The sequence below is a fragment of the Staurois parvus genome, unplaced genomic scaffold (genome assembly GCF_062004578.1).
Source record: "Staurois parvus isolate SC_StPar_1 unplaced genomic scaffold, SC_StPar_1.0 ptg000327l, whole genome shotgun sequence".
Taxonomy (NCBI): Eukaryota; Metazoa; Chordata; class Amphibia; order Anura; family Ranidae; genus Staurois; species Staurois parvus.
In genome coordinates, this window is record NW_028318123.1 from 6,418,746 (window position 1) to 6,441,497 (window position 22,752).

A 22,752-nucleotide genomic window follows, 5' to 3' on the forward strand; every position below is an offset into this window, starting at 1 on the left:
TAATCAGTGTTTTTTGGCAGAGACGATTTTTGGCTGAAAGAAAAACCCAGGACTAGTGGATTTCTAGAGGAGTCTTTTTAGCTGTAAAAACACTTAATGCTGAAAAACGCAGTAAAACGCGGCAACCAGCGTTTTTGGGCTTTTTTTGAGCAAATTTTTTGTTTTCTTGTGTGTAAAAATGCTAAAAACCGCAAACGAATAAAAAATGCGGCTAAACGCTAAATACAAAAATGCTGGAAAATGTGCGTTTTTATGCGACTTTACACAGCTAACGCTACCGTTATTAAAATGTCCAGTGTGCATGGAGCCTTATAGAAAAGGCCACACACATAACGATGTGATCGAAAGCATTTTCAGAGAACTGGAAAAGACAATCAGATTTTTGAGTTGTCGAACAGACACATTGGGGCTCATTTACTAAAACTGGAGAGTGCAAAATCTGGTGCAGCTGTGCATGGTAGCCAATCAGCTTCTAGCTTTAGCTTGTTCAGTGAAGCTTTGACAATAAACACTGGAAGCTGATTGATTTCTATGCAGAGCTGCAACAGATTTTTCATTCTCCGGTTTTAGTAAATTATTATTTTTAATATACAGGATTTATATAGCGCCAACAGTTTGCGCAACACTTTACAATATAATGGGAGACAACACAGCAACAATACAGTTCAATACAAGAGGGATAGGAGGGCCCTGCTCCTTGGAGCTTACAATCTAGGAGGGAGGGGCTAGTGGTACAAAAGGTAGTAATTGTGGGGGATGGACTGGTTGGAAGAGTAGAAGATTCCAGTATTAGCTGAGGGCAGGATAGGCTTCCCTGAAGAGATAGGTTTTCAGAGATCGCCTAAAAGTGAGCAGAGTAGGCGATAGTCTGAAAAATTGGGGTAGAGAGTTCCAGAGTATGGGGGAGGCTCTGGAGAAGTCCTGGAGACTAGCATGAGAGGAGGAGACAAGTGAGCTAGAGAGCAGGAGGTCTTGGGAGGAGCAGAGAAGACGGTTTGGGTGATATTTGGAGACAAGATTGGTGATGTAATTTGGGGCAGAGTTATAAATGACTTTATGTGTTATTGTTAATGTTTTGAATTTTATCCATTGGGCAACGGGAAGCCAGTGGAGGGATTGGCAGATAGGGGTGGCTGATACAGAATAATAATAATAATAATTTAGTAAATCAATCCCATAGTCTGTCAATCAATAAATTCTGAGCAAAACTGCTTGATTAAATCAAAATCATTCTTAACGAAAAATCTGATCAATCACATTTCCTATTTAGACCGATCACAATAATTTTAATTGGCTCTACTTGAAATCAATGCTATAGTATGTGTCTTTTCAATAACTCATCGGTCCAACTACGTTATCTGATTCTGTAAAGATCAGATTGCTATGTGTATGGCCACCAAAAGGCTAGGTTCACACCAGCCTATTTTCTGAAAAGCGATTTGTGGTTGATTGCTTGTCAGGTGTTCAAGAGGCGCTCCTGCTGTCTCATTTTTTTTTTTTTTGTTCAATGGCGATTTACAATGGAACTAAAGTGGGTTACACAATATGAGAAAATCGGTCAAACGATTTTCCATAAAAGTGCATACCATGATGTAACCGACAACGGTTTTATTACCAGCGTTTTTTCCAGTGTTTTTTGAGCTTAAAAAAAAAACCTGTTATTGTGCATGGAGCGTTATAGTGTGTACCCTGCTTAAGGCACTGCAAACACAGGTCAAGTGTCTGACTTGTGGCTACCGTGCTGCCCCGCTGATGTCAATGGCCGAGGTTGACAGGCAATGGAGCCTGTCAACTTAAAGCGGAGTTCCACCCGAAAGTGGAAGTTCTGCTTGTTTGCCTCTTCCTCCTTCCACTGCCATATTTGGCACTTTTTGGGGGGGAGCGGGTACCTGGTTTTGACAGCTATCCGCTGCCATGGCGAAGTGAGACGAAAGTTCGGCCCCCTCCTCCTTCCCGCAGTCTCCAGAAGCATGCTGAACCTATCATAATGTGTAGTGCGACTCGCACATGCGCAGTGGGCACCTGGCTGTGAAGCTGCAAGCTGTCACATCCTGGTGCCCACAGTTGAGATGCCGGCGCCGTGGAGAGAAGTAGATAAGGGACGGCGCAGGTGAGCACATGGCTGGATCCTGAGACAGGTGTGAATTTATTAAATGTCAGCAGCTACAGTTTCTGTAGCTGCTGACTTTTAATAAACACAAAAACAGCTGGAACTCCACTTTGAGCCTGAGTTCACACTGATGCGGTGCAGAATTCTCAGCGTTTTCTGTACGAATTCCACACCGCATCAAAACCGCACCCCGTTCATGCGAACTGCTGCAGGTGTGTATGTTAACAACACCCCGAAATCAGTCCGCAAAACGCGGTGCGATGTGCAGAATCAAATCACATAGGTGTGACTATCCATGCAATCCGATTTTAGTGTGGATCAAAAAAGGGCCATGCACCTTATTGGTGCAGATGCAGTGCGATTTGAGCCATACCAAAAGTATGGCTCCAATCACACCGCACACAATTCACATGTGATTTGCACAGGAATGCAGTGCGGTTCTTGTGCGAATTACATGTGATGTACCCCACCGCATGAGTGTGAACCTAGCCTAGCATGCTGCGTTAAATTTGCAGAGGCACAAATCATATTTGTACTGATGACTTTAGGTGGGTGGTGGGGGAGTCAAAACTGTGACTCAACCATATATTTTTACCACTTGTATGGCTCAAATCACACTGCATTTTGTATCATTCTGTATGGCTCAAATCACACTGCGCCAAAAAAGGTGCAGGCGCATTTTTTTTTCCGCACTGGAATTGGATTGCAGCCATGCGATCCGATTCATGAACTGTGTTTTGCGACCTGTTTTTGGGGTGCTGTTAAAGTGTTACTAAACCCACAACAGTAAAATCAGTCTGTATATGCATTAAATCATGCTTGTTATACTCACTGTGGAACCTAAGGGGTTAATCCTCTGCATTGTGTAAAAAGGCTGTTTGATCCTCCCCTTCTTCTACTGTCCCCAAACCATCTGCTGATAGTACAGCGCTCTAGGAGGCACTCTGCACATGCTCAGTTTGGTGTGTATTTCTAGATTTTTTTTCTTTGAGAGTGTGCAAGTGATCAGCACAGGGCTAATAAGAACTATCCAGACAGAGGGTCAGGAGTTATACAGCCTCATAGGAGAGTCAGAGGAGAATGAAAACTCCTCCTACAAAAATAACCAGTGTGCTGCTGGACACTGATAGAAGTCACAAGACTGCTATATACTGCTGATGAGAAAAGCAGTTCATATTTACTAAAATATCTGCATTTCCATGTTGTGTGTACTGTGGGCGACCAGATATAGTGATCGCAGGGTCCTGCATGTAGTAACACTTTACTTAACATTGACACCTGCATCAGATCACATGAACACAGTGATTGTGATGCAGTGCAGGAAATACACAGGAATTGCTGCAAATCTCACATATCAGCATGAACCAAGACTAAGCCCTGGTTACCACTGAATGCGGCTCTAAAATCACACCACTTCAGCTGAAGTAGCACAATTACAAAGCCGTTGGTCAGTGTGATTTCATGTGTGGACTGCTGACATCAAAATCGGTTCAAGTCAGAGTCACACTGATTTGTACAGTTCCATAGGCATAAATAGAGTGAAACTCGTCATGTAATTCTGAACTGTCAGATCACATGACAAACTGCCTTTGTGTGAACAGGGCCCGCACCACATTCTGAACGCAATTCCTTTGCAATCTGTTACGGGGTCAGTTAAAAGTTAATGAGGTTGCAAACGCACTGCGTTAGCCCACAATGGACTGCACTGGATTACATGGGACAAAAGTACCAAGCGATCTGGTTGCTGTGCGTTTAGAAACAGAGTGCATGCACTACTTTTGGTGCGGTGCCATTTCAGGCCATTCAAACAGAATGGGCTGAAATCGCACTGCACACAACTGCATGTGAATCGTACAGGAATCGCACAGTGCCATTCACAGGCAGCTCCTAGTGTGAATCGTACAGGAATCGCACAGTGCCATTCACAGGCAGCTCCTAGTGTGAATCGTACAGGAATCGCACAGTGCCATTCACAAGCCGCTCCTAGTGTGAATCGTACAGGAGTCCCACAGTGCCATTCACAGGCAGCTCCTAGTGTGAATCGTACAGGAATCGCACAGTGCCATTCACAGGCAGCTCCTAGTGTGAATCGTACAGGAATCGCACAGTGCCATTCACAAGCAGCTCCTAGTGTGAATCGTAGAGGAATCGCACAGTGCCATTCACAGGCAGCTCCTAGTGTGAATCGTACAGGTATCGCACAGTGCCATTCACAAGCAGCTCCTAGTGTGAATCGTAGAGGAATCGCACAGTGCCATTCACAAGCCGCTCCTAGTGTGAATCGTAGAGGAATCGCACAGTGCCATTCACAAGCAGCTCCTAGTGTGAATCGTACAGGAATCGCACAGTGCCATTCACAAGCCGCTCCTAGTGTGAATCGTACAGGAATCTCACAGTGCCATTCACAAGCCGCTCCTAGTGTGAATCGTACAGGAATCGCACAGTGCCATTCACAAGCAGCTCCTAGTGTGAATCGTACAGGAATCGCACAGTGCCATTCACAAGCAGCTCCTAGTGTGAATCGTACAGGAATCGCACAGTGCCATTCACAAGCAGCTCCTAGTGTGAATGGGCCCTAAAAGTTCCGTCTCCGCAGACAATGTGCACAGTAGACAGAGGGGGGGGGGGGAATAGATGGACCTCTACATTCACACCACCCAGCAGAAGATGGATGAAGTTTGCAGATACTGGGGGCAGCCTGTGCTGGAATGTGCATGTCGCTGCCACATACTGTAGAGAGGTCAGGAGGAGGCAGGGGAACAAAGGGACACTAAGGAAATGAAAGAAGGAGAGAACCCTTCCTGCGTGGAGGAGGGGATTACAATGGGCGATCCGACATACCGACACTAATCAGATTATAGGAGGAGGGGGAGGGGGCCTACAAGGTGATCTCCCCCTCCCCCCCATATCCAGCACCCGGGGGAGAGTACCGAGCACTGGACTGCAGCACAAATCAGCCTAACGGAGCCCCAAATACAGCATCCCAGCTCCAGCACCGGGGGATGGGGAACACGTACCTGTACGGGGACGGTGGGAGCCGGCTACAGTAATCCGGTATGATGAGTCCGATGCGATCACCGCAACTGTACTAATGCCGTGTGTGAGAGACACAGAGAGTGTGAGAGAGAGAGTGTCCTCCCCCGGAAGTGAAAGCTGAGCTCAGCCCCGCACTGCTCACTGCAGAGATACGCCGAGCACACCGCCGGCTCCTCTATACGCCGAAGGCTGCACTCTCTGTATACGCCGAGCACATCGCTGGCTCCTCTGTATGATGAGGGCTGCACTCTCCTCTATACGCCGAGCGCACCGTCGGCTCCTCTGTACGCCGAGGGCTGCACTCTCCTCTGTATACGCCGAGCCCACCGCTGGCTCCTCTGTACGCCGAGGGCTGCACTCTCCTCTGTATACGCCGAGCCCACCGCCGGCTCCTCTGTACGCCGAGGGCTGCACTCTCCTCCTCTGTACACCGAGCACACCGCCGGCTCCTCTGTACGCCGAGGGCTGCACTCTCCTCCTCTGTACGCCGAGGGCTGCACTCTCCTCCTCTGTACGCCGAGGGCTGCACTCTCTGTATACGCCGAGCACATCGCTGGCTCCTCTACGCCGAGGGCTGCACTCTCCTCTGTATACGCCGAGCCCACCGCCGGCTCCTCTGTACGCCGAGGGCTGCACTCTCTTCCTCTATACGCCGAGCACACCGCCCGCTCCTCTGTACGCCGAGGGCTGAACTCTCCTCTGTATACGCCGAGCACACAGCCGGCTCCTCTGTACGCCGAGGGCTGCACTCTCCTCCTCTATACGCCGAGCACACAGCCGGCTCCTCTGTATGCCGAGGGCTGCACTCTCCTCCTCTATACGCCGAGCACACCGCCGGCTCCTCTGTACGCCGAGGACTGCACTCTCCTCTATACGCCGAGCACACCGCCGGCTCCTCTGTACGCCGAGGGCTGCACTCTCCGCCTCTATACGCCGAGCACACCGCCGGCTCCTCTGTACGCCGAGGGCTGCACTCTTCGCCTCTATACGCCGAGCACACCGCCGGCTCCTCTGCATGCCGAGGGCTGCACTCTCCGCCTCTATACGCCGAGCACACCGCCGGCTCCTCTGTACGCCGAGGGCTGCACTCTCCGCCTCTATACGCCGAGGGCTGCACTCTCCGCCTCTATACGCCGAGCACACCGCCGGCTCCTCCTATACACAGAGGGCTGCACTCTTCTGTATGCCGGGGGCTGCGGGCTCTCCTGTACGCCGAGCACACCGTGGGCTCCAGGGTGCCGTCAGGTGTCTTTACTGTAGGGGTGTCTTGGCAATAGACAAAAAAAATAAATAAATTGTATAAAAGCCCGCAGGTGGATTAAGCCTGCCTTACACAAAGCCATGGGTTTTCATTGTAAGTCATTACAACTTTCTAGCTGTCGCCAGAAAAAACCCAATGATGTCATCAGTTAATGAGGACATTGGTCATCTGCACAGTATCCTTCTTTGCTCCTCCCCTGCCCCTCTCTGTAAGCACTGGGGTCACATTTAGCTATGTGAGAGAGAAACTGAGGGAAAGGAGAAACAATGGAATACTAGTCAGTACCAGTGTGCAATGATGTATTTGCTTTGGAAGAATAAATTATCTGACGTTGGGTGTCTCACATATGCAGATGTTGCTGTGTTCTGTAAAACTTTGTTTAGTTTTTTTACATTTTGTACTGTGTGCTTCAAGAGTGCAGAATTTGAAAGGGTGTCTCGGCTGAAAAAAGGTTGAGAAACACTTGTCTATACACCAAACACACCGCAGGCAGTACAGTCCTGTAAACATCAGGCACACCGTAAACCGCACACTCCTGTGAGCACACAGCAGCCTGCTCAGTCCTCTATAAACCAAGCACACCGTGGGCTGCACAGTCCTGTATGCACGGGGAGTACAGTGCAGCCATTTCTCCGGTGTGAAGTCACATTTCATGTGCTATGGCTGTGTACAGTATGAGAAGCCTCTGTAACCCCAGGCTCTGCGGGACTGTACACCCGTTTAACACCCATTACCCCATAACTTACCCAAATATTAAAGTAAGTGCACAACAAAGTTTAGTCTGCGGCCCCTTTATTGTTTAAATTGGTTTTAATTCTGTAAAGCGTACACACTGTTGGTACTATATAAATTTTGGTTTTTGCCTTGGTTCACACGTGCAGTTGTGGGAAGGCATGTGAATCGCATGTGTTCAGGCATCCACAACACAGTCACTGCTCTCTCAGATGCCTGGAGGTGCCATTCTTAATAGCATCCCCCATGGATCAGAAAACACAGCGCCTTTTTGGGTGTGCAAAACCAAATGGCGCCTTAGCACCGTGCAGTTCTGTGCAGACACCATGCAGGTGCATTTTGTAAAAAGGGTCAGGGACTGCTGTGAATGAGCCGCTACGCCCACACACAGATGTGAACCTTTATTACCAAACAGAATCAGAACCCGCTCACCCCCCCCCCCCCGACACACTTCTCCCCCTTGAAAAAAGGGGTGAGTGGAAGGAAGAAAGGGATGGGTGGAAGAAAGGTAGATTGGACTCGTGTGCTCAGGTTCATCAGAGCTGTCGGCTGCTGTGTTCAATGTCCCCGTCCACACCTCTGAAGCTGCACGGACTGGATTGTGGGCGGGCACAGGGGGAGGCAGAGCAGATCCAGCCTCTCTCCCCCTATTGGTGTGGAGGTTGGAGGGAGAGGCTGGGCAGTGAGATGAACACAGCAGCAGTGGGGGGAAGGGAAGAAAGAGAAAACTGAACCATCATGTATGTCCTGTGCAGCGGTGGTGGCAGTGACAAGCAGCGATCTCCTGTATGGCTTTCAATGAAGCAGCTGGAAGCCGTTTCTCCTCTCCCTCCTGCAGCTTCCAGCTGCTTCATTGAAAACCATACAGAAGATTGCTTGTCGCTGCCCCAACCATGCGAGTGGAAATTTTGTGGGCTGCAGGGATGGTTGGCAACTCTCCATTGGGGAAGGGGGGGGTTTCAGACCCCCTGACTCCCCCCTTATTTACTCCCCTGAACAGAACCACTGTTACCCGTTAGTCCCCATGCACACTTGACATTTTTACAGCTGCTGTTTTTGGCTTCGGGCATTTATTTATTTTCTAGAGCCAGTAAGCTTCCCAGCATGTTATCCTATGTGTCCATGTATACTTAGACCTTAATCATTGTTTTTTTGGCTGGAAAAAAATTCCAGAACTAGTGTGTTTCTAGAGGGGTTTTTTTTTTTTTAATAGCTGTAAAAACGCTTTAACTCTGGTAAATGCAGAAAAACACGGCAAACCAGTGTTTTAGGCGTTTGTGTTTTTTCAGCAAAAAAGAAAAACCGCAAACACGGCTAAACGTCAATGGAAAAACACTAAAAAAAAGTGGAAAAAACGTTTTTAACATGACTTTATACAGCTAATGCTACCAGCGGTTTAAAAACGCCCAGTGTGCATGAGGACTAAATATGTTTAATCATCAAGACTCAAGCAGTCCTGTCCTAAGCCGGCCATACATAGATCAAAATTCAGGCAGCTCAGCAGGGACCAGCTGAATTTCGATCCATGTATGGCCAGGCAGATTGTACACAGGATGATCTACCACTTTGACTTTTGTACAACCAGCCTGTTGGGTGTCTCCCGAACGATCAGCATCTGTGGATATATCCAGCTGATCATTATAGTCTGACAGCAGGGAAGAATCCTTGCTGTCAGAATAGAATCCAACAGCAGGAAGGATTCCCCCTATCTACTTTGTGTGGATGGGGCAAGCAGATAATTTTTTTGTTCGACCTGCTGGTTAAGTGAAGAAAAATGATCTATGTATGGGCTATCTTACAGCAACCATATAACAGTGTACCAACCACTGTCCACCCACAAAATGGACGACATTGCTCCATAAAGAGTCAACAGGATGGGGGGAAAAAATGATGAATAGGAAGGGAGGTTGGGTGGGGGAGCAGGTCAAAGGATACAAAATGAAGACTGAAGGTCACCCAGAGGTGAGTCCAGATAACAGACCTGAGGTAATTGCTGACACTGTCCAGTGACAGAAGATATACAGGTGAAAGGTTACCCTAAAAGGTGTGTCACCAATCCAGCACCCAGCTGACTGAAGGTCTACCCCACAGCTGAGGTAAATCTTCCCAGCAAAAGCATTCAGCTTGTAACCTCAAATACAAAACAGAACCAGCTTTACGATCTTCTGCATCCACTTGGCAGTCCCTTGGAGAGCAATGTGCGGTAGATATCCTGACCACACGGTACCCCAATGCCTCGATCCTCCCTGGAAGCAGATGGTGGTCCTGAAGGTCCTGCTGCAGGTTCTGGACTACCTACAAGTAGATGAAAAGTTCTCTGGCTGACCTCAGGTAGGCTATTACCCACTATACAATGTAGCACAAGCACTTCAGGAGTGAGGAGGCAACATACAGGCATAGGGTTCAAAGATAGAAAGGATGGTGTAGCTGCCACCAGTGAAAACTAAAGGGGAAAATACAATAACATGTCTGAGCCAGTCCTTCCTGCAGGGGAATTAGCGCTTTGAAATAGTCCATGAAGTAGAATATTCATGTATGGCTGGGTGTCGGTCAAAAGATCCAAAAGGAAGGCTGAAGATCATCCACAGGTTGAGTCCAGATGATAGACCTGAGGTAACTGGTGACCCTGTCCAGTGAGAGGAGAGGATATGCAAGTAAAAGGTTATGCTCCCTGGGCAGCTTGTTTTCCCGCTAAAAGATTTTTCACTAGTCAGGCACTCAGCTGACTGAAGATCTGCCCAGCAGCTGAGGTAAATCTTCTTAGTGTCAGCAGGTACCTTGTAACCTGAAATGCAAAGCTGACCTATAGAGACCTGTGCACTACAATCACCATAGCCTTCCAATAAGAATAGAATTCATTAAATAAATGAGTGATAGGGGTGACAATCCCAAGGGGCCACTTTTCTAGTTTTTTTTTTTTTCTTTCATGGATGTAGCATTTTGTCAGGCAATTCCAGTGAGACGCAAGGCTCACGCATGAGCACAGGAATGAACGCACACCTGTGCACGCATGTGGGAGCGTGCCCACAGTTTCTGGTGCCAGACAGGCTATTTAAGTGTAGCACTACCCCCTTAGGAGTTGCCGATGTTTTGGGTCCCTCTATAGCCCTAAACATGCATTTCCACAACTTGCGTCCTGGAGTCAGTAACCAGTCCTCAAGATTGTTTTGATGTTTTATTAAGGGGAATTTTAACTTGGATAGGGTAAGAAATTTGTTTGAATATGAGCAGATAATATTGCCCAAAACACTTCAGAATTCCTCCTGCTGCTTTTGTCAGCAGTCACATCATCAATAAATACAAGAGAACCAGTTCCATTGGCAGCCATACATGCCCACGCCATGACACTACCACCACCATGCTTCACTGATGAGGTGGTATGCTTAGGATCATGAGCAGTTCCTTTCTTTCTCCATACTCTTCTCTTCCCATCACTCTGGTACAAGTTGATCTTGGTCTCATCTGTCCATAGGATGTTGTTCCAGAACTGTGAAGGCTTTTTTAGATGTCGTTTGGCAAACTCTAATCTGGCCTTCCTGTTTTTGAGGCTCACCAATGGTTTACATCTTGTGGTGAACCCTCTGTATTCACTCTGGTGAAGTCTTCTCTTGATTGCTGACTTTGACACACATACACCTACCTCCTGGAGAGTGTTCTTGATCTGGCCAACTGTTGTGAAGGGTGTTTTCTTCACCAGGGAAAGAATTCTTCGGTCATCCACCATAGTTGTTTTTCGTGGTCTTCCAGGTCTTTTGGTGTTGCTGAGCTCACCGGTGCATTCCTTCTTTTTAAGAATGTTCCAAACGGTCGTTTTGGCCACGCCTAATGTTTTTGCTCTCTGATGGGTTTGTTTTGTTTTTCAGCCTAATGATGGCTTGCTTCACTGATAGTGACAGCTCTTTGGATCTCATCTTGAGAGTTGACAGCAACAGATTCCAAATGGAAATAGCACACTTGAAATGAACTCTGGACCTTTTATCTGCTCATTGTAATTGGGATAATGAGGGAATAACACACACCTGGCCATGGAACAGCTGAGAAGCCAATTGTCCCATTACTTTTGGTCCGTTAACAAGTGGGAGGCACATATGCAAACTGTTGTAATTCCTACACCGTTCACCTGATTTGGATGTAAATACCCTCAAATTAAAGCTGACAGTCTGCAGTTAAAGCACATCCTGTTTGTTTCATTTCAGATCCATTGTGGTAGTGTATAGAGCCAAAAATGTTAGAATTGTGTCGATGTCCCAATATTTATGGACCTGACTGTATACCCATGTCATGTGTGAGAAATATATCATTTAAGTGACAACTTTGTGTAATAAAAAAAAAATTGTCATTTTCCAAAAACTTGAGGCAAAAAATAAAATATTCCATGGACTTAACATATCTCTCAGCAAATTCCTTTGTGTGTCTACTTTCCAAAAAAGCTTATTTGGGGTTTTTTTTGTACTGCCCTGGCATTTTAGCACCTCAAGAAATTTGATAGGCAGTCAGAAAGTAAAAGTTGCGTAGATTCCAATATACTGTGTATATACACAGTATATTGGAATTTACGTAGCTTTTACTTTCCGAGGAACAGTGACCGAGGAGAGGTCTGTATGTAAACAATACAGATCTCTCCGCTGTCAGCACGCTGCTTTGCACGTGCTTACACAGTAAAGCACATACAGATAAAATTGTAAAACTGTTAACCCTTTGATCGCCCCAGATGTTAACCCCAGTGTCATTAGTTCAGTGTCAGTGCTTTTTATTAGCACTGATTACTGTATTCGGCTAGGTTCACACCTATGCAGTTTGCCTTTGATCCGTTTCTGCAGTGCGTTTTTGCACATGCCTTTTTGATGCGTTTTGCATTGTATTTATTTTCCTTGTTGCTAGGCAGATTAAAACGCAAAATGCGTCAAAAATGCAGCAAAAACACACTATATGCTTTTCTGCAGTGTCTCCATTGAAGTCTATGAAACCAAAAATACAACATTTTGCATTTAAGTAAGTCCCTGCCCCTTTCCAAAAAATGCATCCCATAGGAAGTCATGTCAGTGGCAGTTAGTCAGGTCCCCCCAGTGTTAGAATGCCCGCCGCAGTCCCGCTATAAGTTGCTGATCGCCGCCATTACTAGTATTAAAAAATGTTTTATTAATTTACACGTATTTGGGGTTTTTAGTAAAGACATGTAGCAGAATACATTTTGGCCTAAAATTTTACAATTTTTTTTTTTTGGGATGTTTTATAGCAAAAAGTCAGAAATGTTTTTTTTTTTTTCAAAATTGTCTCTTTATTTATAGCGCAAAAAATAAAACCGCAGAGGCAGTCAAATACCACTGAATGAAAGCTCTATTTGGAGGAAAAAAGGACATAAATTTAATGTGGGTGTAGTGTTGCATGACCACGCAATTTTCAGTTAAAGTAATTCAGTGCTGTATCACAAAAAATGACCTGGTAAGAAAAGGGGAGTAAATCCTCAGGAGGGTAATTGGCTAATGGAACCCACCCACAGCAGCTCTTGTGTTTAACTGCGTAGTTGATTTGCAGCTGCAGCAAGAGGTGCGGGTCCTGCAGCGGCAACCACCCGCACAGGCGTGAACCTAGCGTGATTGGGTTTACATATACTTTAACCTGTTCCTACCGTATGTACGTATACTTTAACCTGTTCCTGCCAAATGTACACATACATGCAGCCTCTCTGCGGGTGGGCTTCTGAGAGGCTGCATATATATGCTCCAAATGTAAACATTTTGGTTACCGGCAGGTACCAGAAAGATTCCAATGCCTAGCAGCAGACGGATGTGTAGTTTGAATGGGCTGCGTGTACACTGCTCAGCATGCTCGTTGTTTATTCATTATTCCTGTAACATTTTAACTGAAAGCCTTACAGGGATACAGGCATAAAGCTAGAGTAAGACTGTGCAGGAGCCTGACATTGCACCCACAATCTGCTGATCACAGGTGTAATGCTCTCCATGCTCCAGTAAAAAATTTTTTTATATAATTCCTTTTTTTTTTTTTTTTTTACCGGCGCATATATGTGCATTTATTATTTTTATTTATTTCAGAGGTGAACTTTATCCTTTAACTATACTTCTTTACGGAATTGTATTGAATCTGACTAATAAAAAAACCAAAAAATAGATAACTAGTTTTGATTCTAAAATAAATATGTAAATATTACAATGTGGGCTGTATGTCGTTCATGCTTCTGACATGGTTACTATCACAAAGCTGCCTATTGCAGTGTTTGTTGTGTCACTATAATTATTAATGTGAAAATAAATTTCTGGCCAGTTAGTTCCTATGGAAGAGACTGAGTAGCCCTTGTTTCTTGTATCATACCTCTCTCTAGTGGCCAAAGGGGGAACAAAAAGGCATTTATTGGCTTTGAAATCCATCTATGTTTCTTTTAAATGAGAATACCAGACAATACTATGAGACATTTATGCATAGATTGTAAGCTCGAAAGAGCAGGGCCCTCGATCCCCTCATGTTTTGCATTGTATTGGTATTGTTCTGTCACATGTTCTGTCCCCCTTTGTAATGTACAGCGCTGAGTGAACTATTGGCGCTTTATAAATACTGTATAATAATAATATAATAATAAAAAGAGTTTTGGTCGGTTATTACAGGTTTAACATGCATACGGGTGACGCTTGAGTTCACTGCTACCATGGGTATGCAGCAGAAATCTCAAACTTTGGCTGAAAAGTTCATAGGTCAGCTGCCAGAAATAAGGAACATTTTTTAATTATAAAAGCAGTGCCTAGAATGTTCTCTAGTCACAACAGTCAATAAATTGAGGGAATGGGTAACCCAGCCTATCTTCTTTCTGTAAAAAAGTGAGCTCGGGGGCATGGCTTGGCACTGCACGGAGATGGCCGCTTGAATCTAGAGCTCCGTGGCTAAGAGGGAATACTGCCGGCTTTCCTTCATTTCTTGCGCGAACATGGGCAAGATTGGGCGGCAAGTCTGTTCCTCAAAGAATCCCCACTCACAGCTGGGTCGAAACCTACACAAAATCTTTCAGACCCAGCCGCCTGAGACGCCGGAGGACTCGCGGCCTAGCCTCTCATCAACAGATGCCTAAGATGACAGATTTACAATTCATAGTGGCAGACATCAAGAACGCATTATCAGACGTTGTCTCTGACCTGAAAGAGGAGCGCCGGGAAGTATTGGATCGCTTGGATGTGGTGGAAGACGTGGTGACCCACCATGATGCAGACATGCTGGAGATTGGAGACAATTCACTAAGACACTCTAGACACCTTTTTGGAAATGCAATGCAAATTAGAGAATTTGGACAATCAAGGGCGCCGGAATAATCTACAGATCCATGGGATCCCAGAATCAGTGGATCGTGAACAATTACCATCTGCCTTACAATCGCTGTTCAACGAACTGCTTGACTGCCTGAGAGACGCCCCGGTGGAATTCGAGACGGCACGCCGGGCCCTCCAGCCACGTGGCCAAGAGAGAGACCCACCTCGGGATGTTATATGCTGTCTTACAAGTTTCAAACTGAAGGAAGACATCCGTAAGCGCGCCCAGGAACAAGAAGAATTTACTTTCAATGGAGCGGACATAAAGGTGTTTCAGGACCTGTCCCCACTCATTCTACAAAACCGCTGAGTATTCAGGCCGATCAACTCGGCCCTCACAGAACGCAACATCCCATACACCTGGCTGTTTCCTTTCGCTCTCAAGGCAACATGTCAAGGCAAAACGGCAGTTCTGCAAACGCCAAATGACCTCCACAAATTCTTTGACATCCTTCAAATGCCTCCGATCCCAGTCCCAGAGTGGTATAGTGAATTCCTCACCCTGAGCAACCTCTGCGAAGACTCATCGGGATCGATAACCTCAACCATATTACAGACAGCGTACGGCAGCTGAACCTTCTTGGGTCACCTAAGAGATCAGAATGGGGCCCCTCTCCCAATCCACTAGGTTCTTTAGACGGCCTTTTGATTCTGTTTATGCCCTGCTCCTTACAGCAAACTACGTTTTCAGTTTGTTTATACGGGTTTGCTATGAGTAGCAACAACTGTTACCGTTTGCCCTTTGGATTATTGACATTATTATGCCCTTTGGGGAATGTGCACTAACCTTGGGCAATGGTCGTTTATAGCCCTATTCCAGAAGCGGGCGATGCCCTGCTGTATTTTCATTACGTAGGGTACAGCCTGTAGTGGAATTCTGCTCTTTTACCCCTGTATTACTGGATGTAGGGTCTCTGACGTTGCTCATAGGCCTTTTGGAGACTATGGAGATACAACTAATATTTGTGAAGGGTCAGAAGTCCCAGCAGTCGGAGAGGACTATGACTTTCAAGGGCCGATTTAAGGGAGGATCCTCTACAGGGGGCTCCTGAATTCGGGATTGAGAGGGCCGTATTTCTATTGTTGATTTCATGATTACTTACATTTCTACTTTTGCAGTTTTTTTACCTTGCCTGAGGCTGTGATGTTCCATCACTGTATGGTTTAGCTTACAAATTTCCTTTCTATGCTGATAAATGTGCGCATGTTGCGATTTGGGCTTTGGTTGCATGTGGTTTTAAATGCATATAAAATACTACCAGTCTAAATGTCTTGATGTTGAGGATTCATGTCCCCAACCCCAGATGTGCACCTAAACATTTTGTCTTCACGACATTAGAGAAATTTGTGCTCCTTTTGAGTCGTCCTAGCTCATGGCTGAGAGCTTTATTGTAACACTATACGCAAGACTGGGTGATCCGACAGGCGCTCACCTGGGAGGAGGACATATAGAGAAGATTCACAGTTAATAGACAGGTACCGATGGTGTTGTTAACCACTCTAGTCTGTGGCTAAGCCATAACGCAATGTAATGTGATCCTTCTGCCAGGCTGCATTAGACTTGCTTCATGCTATGATATATTATACTATATGATGTGGTTATTTATAGAAATCGAGAGATTTTTCGTATATCTTGGTTATTTACAGGCAGACTTCGCTCAATGGCCAATGGAAGCTGTCTCCTGACACACACACCTACCCGTTTCCTAGACAGCTTGGCTTAGAGGCCACGCTGATGCATATTTCGGCTTTGCAATGTGAGAAGAGTTGCCTGACACTCTAACCCACTCGATATATTCTTTTCACCTTCTCTTCTTTCTCTTTCTCCTTGATTTCGATCTACTCATTTCTTTTCTCTTCATCTTCTTTCTGTTTCTTCCTATTTCTTCTCACCTCTCCCATCTTCAGACCTAACCCCCCCCCCCTTTTTATTTATTTATTTTTCCCTCTTCCTTTCCTTCTTTTTCTCTTTCCTCTGTAGGAGGTGGGGAGGTTGCCATCTTTAATTGGGGTTCTCTCATTGCCCATATGTCCTCCTGACTACAGAGTGACGCACACTCCGTGTGTGCATGTTTTCAGACATGAGGAAAGTAACCCCTTCAGGCATACGTTTTTATTCGCTGAATGCTAGGGGTCTCAATATCCCCGAAAAAAGGTCCATGGTCCTCCAAGAACTCCACAGGCATCGAGTTCATATAGTACTCATACAAGCGACACGTTAAGCAGGCTGCCGCCCCGACACTAACAGTAGGTTTCCCATGACTTACTATTCCTCTAATCCCTCAACCAGGACAAGGCGAGTTGCTATTCTCTTTGCAAAGTCGTTAAAATTGTCTTCAGGACCAGAGGGCTGATCCTCGGGGTCACTACCTTTTTTTATTAAAGGTATGCTCTATAATATATCAGTCACATTGGCAAATGTTTATAGCCCTAACGAGAAACGTATGGATTTTTTCCAGACTGTGGGTGATGAATTAGCATCCTTCACCTCTGGAATGTTGATCCTGGGTGGAGACTTGAACCTTCCTCTAAACCAGTCATTGGACTCTTCCAGTGGCACAACATCCATCCCTTACAGGGCTGTCCGCGCTATAAAGCAACAACTTTCTTCTCTCCTTCTTCATGATACTAGGCTATTTCTACACCCAAATAATAAACACAAAATCGGTGTCCCCTATGCACAACACGTGAATATATAATACCGCTAGATGCTAGAACACAACCTTCTCCCCCTAATGACCCCTAATAAGTTCTCTCTTCTTATTTAATAATCTTCCTCCATATGTGATCAATATTTCATCCTCAAAAAAAAAAAAAAGGAAGAAAATAACCGCACATAGTGTATTATCCTTAATATTTGAAATATCGATCACATATGGAGGAAGATTATTAAATAAGAAGAGAACTTTTATCACATTAGGGGTCATTGAGATTATAAAGATGCTGAAAGAGATTTTTATTTCTACACCCAGTAGATAAGGATTTTACTTCTCAAAGTCCAAAATTCAAGACTGGATTATTTCTTTATTACTCAGATTTATCACACCTGCAGAGGGCTTCTATAGCCCCATCATGATGACCCTTGAACTTATGGAACAAAGCCATACCCATAAAATCTGGAGGTTTAATCCTGCACTGCTTAAGGTCCCCGAGCACATCCCCCATCATGCCATATCCTACCCCACTTTTTTTTTTTTTTTTTTTCCCCTATGCACCTTTTCCCCCTCTTCTTCTTCCTTTCTTTTTTGTTCTCTCTCTTCTTCCTCTCTTTCTTACACCTTTTCTTCTTTACTTTTCTCTCCCGTACCTCCCTGATCTTCCTATTTGCTTTCTTGCTCTCTTGTATGTCTCAACTGTTAAAACGAACATTTTTTAATGGTCATTCTCGACATTACAGGTATCGGTAATGGTACTCTTATTTTAGCCATGCCCTGTTTGTTCATTTATAACTTTTCTGATAGCCTTGACTTGTAGATCACTTGTACCGATACCCTCCTTTTTCCTTTCTCTCTCCTTGGGTGTCCCGTGGTAAGAATTATATATGTTTGCATGCATTTTCATTGATGAAGTGAATGTTTGAAAAGTTTTCTGCAGATGTGTGGGAGAATGCATATGTTGGAAACTCCTTTTTAGCAATGACCTATAGAATAATTTTTTTTGTAACAATGTTTGATGTTATATACCAACATTATGTACTGTAGGACAAAGAGAAGTCCTCCGATGTTAGATAAAACCATTATGAAACTAAAAAAGTGAGCTCACAGAAGCCATGTTGTCAGTGGGCTTTGGAACTATTAGGGAGTATTGACAATTCTGTGTAAGGAGATATATACACACTCACACACACAGGGTGATTGAAAAGTAACTCCCTATTTTAATCTATTTATACATTTTTTTTTTTTTTTTTATATGAAGTTATTTTTTTCTCAATTCTTTAATGTATGTTCCTTAATCTATGACAATTAAATCTGTATTGTTGTTTTTCTTTTCAGATTGATTTTGTTTTAAAATTCGAAGCCCCATAAAGATGTCCAGACGTTTAACTGTAAAAGAGCGTGTCCATTTAGCGGCACGCTACGAAGTTTGGAAATCAGTTGTTCAAGTGCAAAGATGGTGGAGGACCATCAAAGGAAAACATGCTCAGATCGATGCAAAAACCATCAAGAACTGTCATGCAAAACTCATGGCGACAGGTTCTGTAATGGATGCTCAAAGAAGCGGTCGCCCTTCCAATGCCAGTGACCCGGAGGTAGTGAAAACAATTCAAGAAATGTTCACTCGGAGCCCAAAAAAGTCCATTCGATAAGCAGCAAGGGAAAGTGGCCTCTCTTTTCACTGTGTACGAACTGTGCTCAAGAAGCACCTTAAATGGCATGCTTTGAAGCCACATTACTGTCAAGCACTCTCTGCCGAAGACTGTGACATTCGTATGGAGTTTGCAGAGTTGATGTTGGTTTGGTATGAAGATTGGCCAGATCTTTTTAAAAATATCCTATGCAGTGATGAAGCAGTATTTCACATCGGTGGGTTTGTGAACCGTCACAACTGTCATTACTGGGCAGGAGAAGATCCTTGTATTATCTCAGAAAAATTTCAGAATCGACCTAAGATAACAGTATGGTGTGGAATGACTTCAGATAGGATTGTGCGTCCTTTTATTTTTCGCGATACCATGAATGCCGAAAGGTATCTCACTATGCTGCAAGATGAAATTTGGCCAGTTGTCAATACCTGGGAGAATACTGCAGACTTGATTTTTATGCAAGATGGTGCTCTTCCACATTTTGCTATTATTGTTCGTGAATGGCTGAACGAACATTTTCCTGGGAGATGGTTGGGTCGACGTGGTCTGCATGAGTGGCCGGCCAGAAGTCCTGATTTAACACCCTGCGACTTTTTTCTTTGGGGTTGGTTGAAGGAACAAGTTTACTCTACGAAACCAAAGACTTTAGAAGAACTTGAAGGGTGACTACGAGAAGTTATTTCTGCCATCCCACAAGAGTTCCTGCAAAGATCAGTTGATGCGATTCCCGAGCGGCTTCAGAAGCTGCAGGCGAATTCTGGTGCACATATCGAATTTTAAATAAAACTCCGTGTTATGTGTATTCTTCTCATATTCATATTTTGTAAAAAATGATTAAAAAATAAATTATAAGATTTTTAATATAAGGAGTTACTAAAAATTAGAATATCGTGCAACAGTTCATTTATTTCAGTAATGCAACTTATAGGCTCAGGAACCCTTTGCAGGTGTTATGGGTTAATTAGCTGATTAGAGTGGGACACTTTGAGCCTAGAATATTGCAACTTTTCACAATATTCAAATTTTCTGAGATTGTGAATTTGGGGTTTTCATGAGCTGTAAGCCATAATCATCACAATTATGACAAATCACGACTTGAACTATCTTGCTTTGCATGTAATGAGTCTCATATATTAGTTTCACCTTTTTAAGTTGCATTACTGAAATAAATGAACTATTGTACGATTATTCTAATTTTTCGAGTTTCACCTGTATATGGTATAACTCCTCCATCTTGTTTATACAGTGGGGCAAAAAAGTATTTAGTCAGCCATCAATTGTGCAAGTTCTCCCACTTAAAAAGATGAGAGGGGCCTGTAATTGGCATCATAGGTAGACCTCAACTATGAGAGACAAAATGAGAAAAAAAATGAAGACAATCACATTGGCTGATTTGGAAAGAATTTATTTGCAAATTATGGTGGAAAATAAGTATTTGGTCACCTACAAACAAGCAAGATTTCTGGCACTCACAAACCTGTACCTTCTTCTTTAACCCCTTCACGCCTAAGGGTAAAACAAATCTAAATGCCTAAGCACAATTCTGCAACGTTGACGTGTTAGTAAAACCGTACATATCGTCACAACTACTTTGTACATCCAGGTGGATTATACCTTGTTTTTTTCAGGACAAATTGGGCTTTCATTTGGTGGTAAATGGTCATGGATAGCTCCTAATTTTTTTTTATTATTAAAGGAAAACTGGGCCAAAACAGTAAAAAAAATCATTTTTTTAAATTTAACTGTGTGTTTCTTGTTACGACCATAACCTACCACCAAAGAACAACTCAAAATACATTCTCCAGTTCTTGACGATCGCAGCGATACCATATATGTGTATGTTATTTGTTGTTTCTACCCGTAGTACAGTCCAGAAACAACAGTGCGCATTTTGTTTTTGTCTTTTTTTTTATATAAAACACACTGTCACTGACATTGACAATAACACTAACTGACACCAATTTTTTTTTTTAATCCTGACCTTTGACCCTGACCTTTGACCCTGACCTTGACCCAAACACTAACCCTGGTACTGAACTAGATCAAACCTTGATCTAGGTATTTTTCTTTATTTTTTCTTTTATTTTTTAATATTTATTTATTATTTATTTATTTTTACAAACTTTTTTTTCTCTCTCTGTGTCAGGAGTTCGAGAGATACAATGTATCTCTCTTCTCCAATCATAGAGAAAGAGAAAACAAGGGGGCCGGGCTGCACAGTGATTGATCACTGTGATAGCCAATCAGAGGCTATCACAGCGATCACGTGACCCGGAATCGGGAGTCCCGGGTTCCGATCGTTAGAACGGGACCCGGGGCTCTCAGTGACTCCGCGGTCTTGGTGCTGGGAGCGCGCAGAGCGGCGCGCTCCCAGCACAAAGACAGGTACGCAAATATGCGGCCCCACGGAAAAAAGCCCAGGTCCGTGAGGCCGCATATTTGTGTTACGTCGGCGTCAAGGGGTTAAGAAGCCCCTCTGTCCTGCACTCATTACCTGTATCAATGGCACCTGTTTGAACTTGTTATCAGTATAAAAGACACCTGTCCACAACCACAAACAGTCACACTCCAAACTCCACTATGGTGAAGATCAAAGAGCTGTCGAAGGACACCAGAAACAAAATTGTAGACCTGCTCCAGGCTGGGAAGACTGACACTGCAATAGGCAAGCAGCTTGGTGTGAACAAATCAACTGTGGGAGAAATAATTAGAAAATGGAAGACATACAAGACCACTGATAATCTCCCTCGATCTGGGGCTCCACGCAAGATCTCACCCCGTGGGGTCAAAATGATCACAAGAACGGTGAGCAAAAATCCCAGGACCACACGGGGGGACCTGGTGAATGACCTGCAGAGAGCTGGGACCAACATAACAAAGGCTACCATCAGTAACACACTACGCTGCCAGGGACTCAGATCCTGCAGTGCCAGCCATGTCCCCCTGCTTAAGCCAGTACATGTCCGGGCCCGTCTGAAGTTTGCAAGAGAGCATTTGGATGATCCAGAAGAGGATTGGGAGCATGTCATATGGTCAGATGAAACCAAAATAGAACTGTTTGGTAGAAACACAACTTGTCATGTTTGGAGGAGAGAGAATGCTGAGTTGCATCCAAAGAACACCATACCTACTGTGAAGCATGGAGGTGGCAACATCATGCTTTGGGGCTGTTTCTCCGCAAAGGGACCAGGACGACTGATCCATGTACAGGACAGAATGAATGGGGCCATGTATCGTGAGATTTTGAGTGCAAACCTCCTTCCATCAGCAAGGGCATTGAAGATGAAACATGGCTGGGTCTTCCAACATGACAATGATCCCAAACATACAGCCTGGGCAACGAAGGAGTGGCTTTGTAAGAAGCATTTCAAGGTCCTGGAGTGGGCTAGCCAGCCTCCAGCTCTCAACCCCATAGAAAACCTTTGGAGGGAGTTGAAAGTCCGTGTTGCCCACCGACAGCCCCAAAACATCACTGCTCTAGAGGAGATCTGCATGGAGGAATGGGCCAACAGTGTGTGCCAACCTTGTGAAGACTTACAGGAAACGTTTGACCTCTGTCATTGCCAACAAAGGATATAGAACAAAGTATTGAGATGAACTTTTGATATTGACCAAATACTTATTTTCCACCATAATTTACAAATAAATTCTTTCCAAATCAGCCAATGTGATTGTCTGGATTTTTTTTTCTCATTTTGTCTCTCATAGTTGAGGTCTACCTATGATGCCAATTACAGGCCTCTCTCATCTTTTTAAGTGGGAGAACTTGCACAATTGGTGGCTGACTAAATACTTTTTTACCCCACTGTATATTCAACCCCATCTAACCAGTCCCTCATTGTTGGAGGCTCCTCTACCTGCCAGAATTTGGGAATAAATCCTTTACCTGTGCTGATTAGATGGTGTAATACACTATTTTTATACCGGTACATCTGACCTATAAAATGAACACACCCACGGATCCTTCTGTATCGTTGTCCCTAGTATCTCTTGT

The 22,752-nt window shown here is 44.4% G+C and overlaps 1 protein-coding gene and 1 long non-coding RNA gene across 6 annotated transcripts in view; one reads left to right on the forward strand and one right to left on the reverse strand.

Annotated features, from left to right (window-relative positions):
- The window catches only part of BCLAF3 (BCLAF1 and THRAP3 family member 3), a 128,278-nt gene extending 122,911 nt beyond the window's left edge, over window positions 1-5,367 (reverse strand). For 3 of the 5 annotated variants that reach the window (XM_089683913.1, XM_089683909.1, XM_089683910.1), the window contains exon 1: window positions 5,128-5,364. The gene's annotated coding sequence lies outside the window, so the exon portion shown is untranslated. Of the gene's footprint in view, window positions 1-5,127 lie in introns of all 5 variants that reach the window. The other 2 variants (XM_089683911.1, XM_089683912.1) reach the window with 2 other exon arrangements.
- On the forward strand, window positions 4,901-19,560 carry LOC149457317 (uncharacterized). Its single transcript, XR_016313648.1, has 2 exons — window positions 4,901-5,164; window positions 18,448-19,560. It is a non-coding gene; the product is annotated as an uncharacterized LOC149457317 (long non-coding RNA).
- The last annotated feature ends 3,192 nt before the right edge of the window (window positions 19,561-22,752 follow it).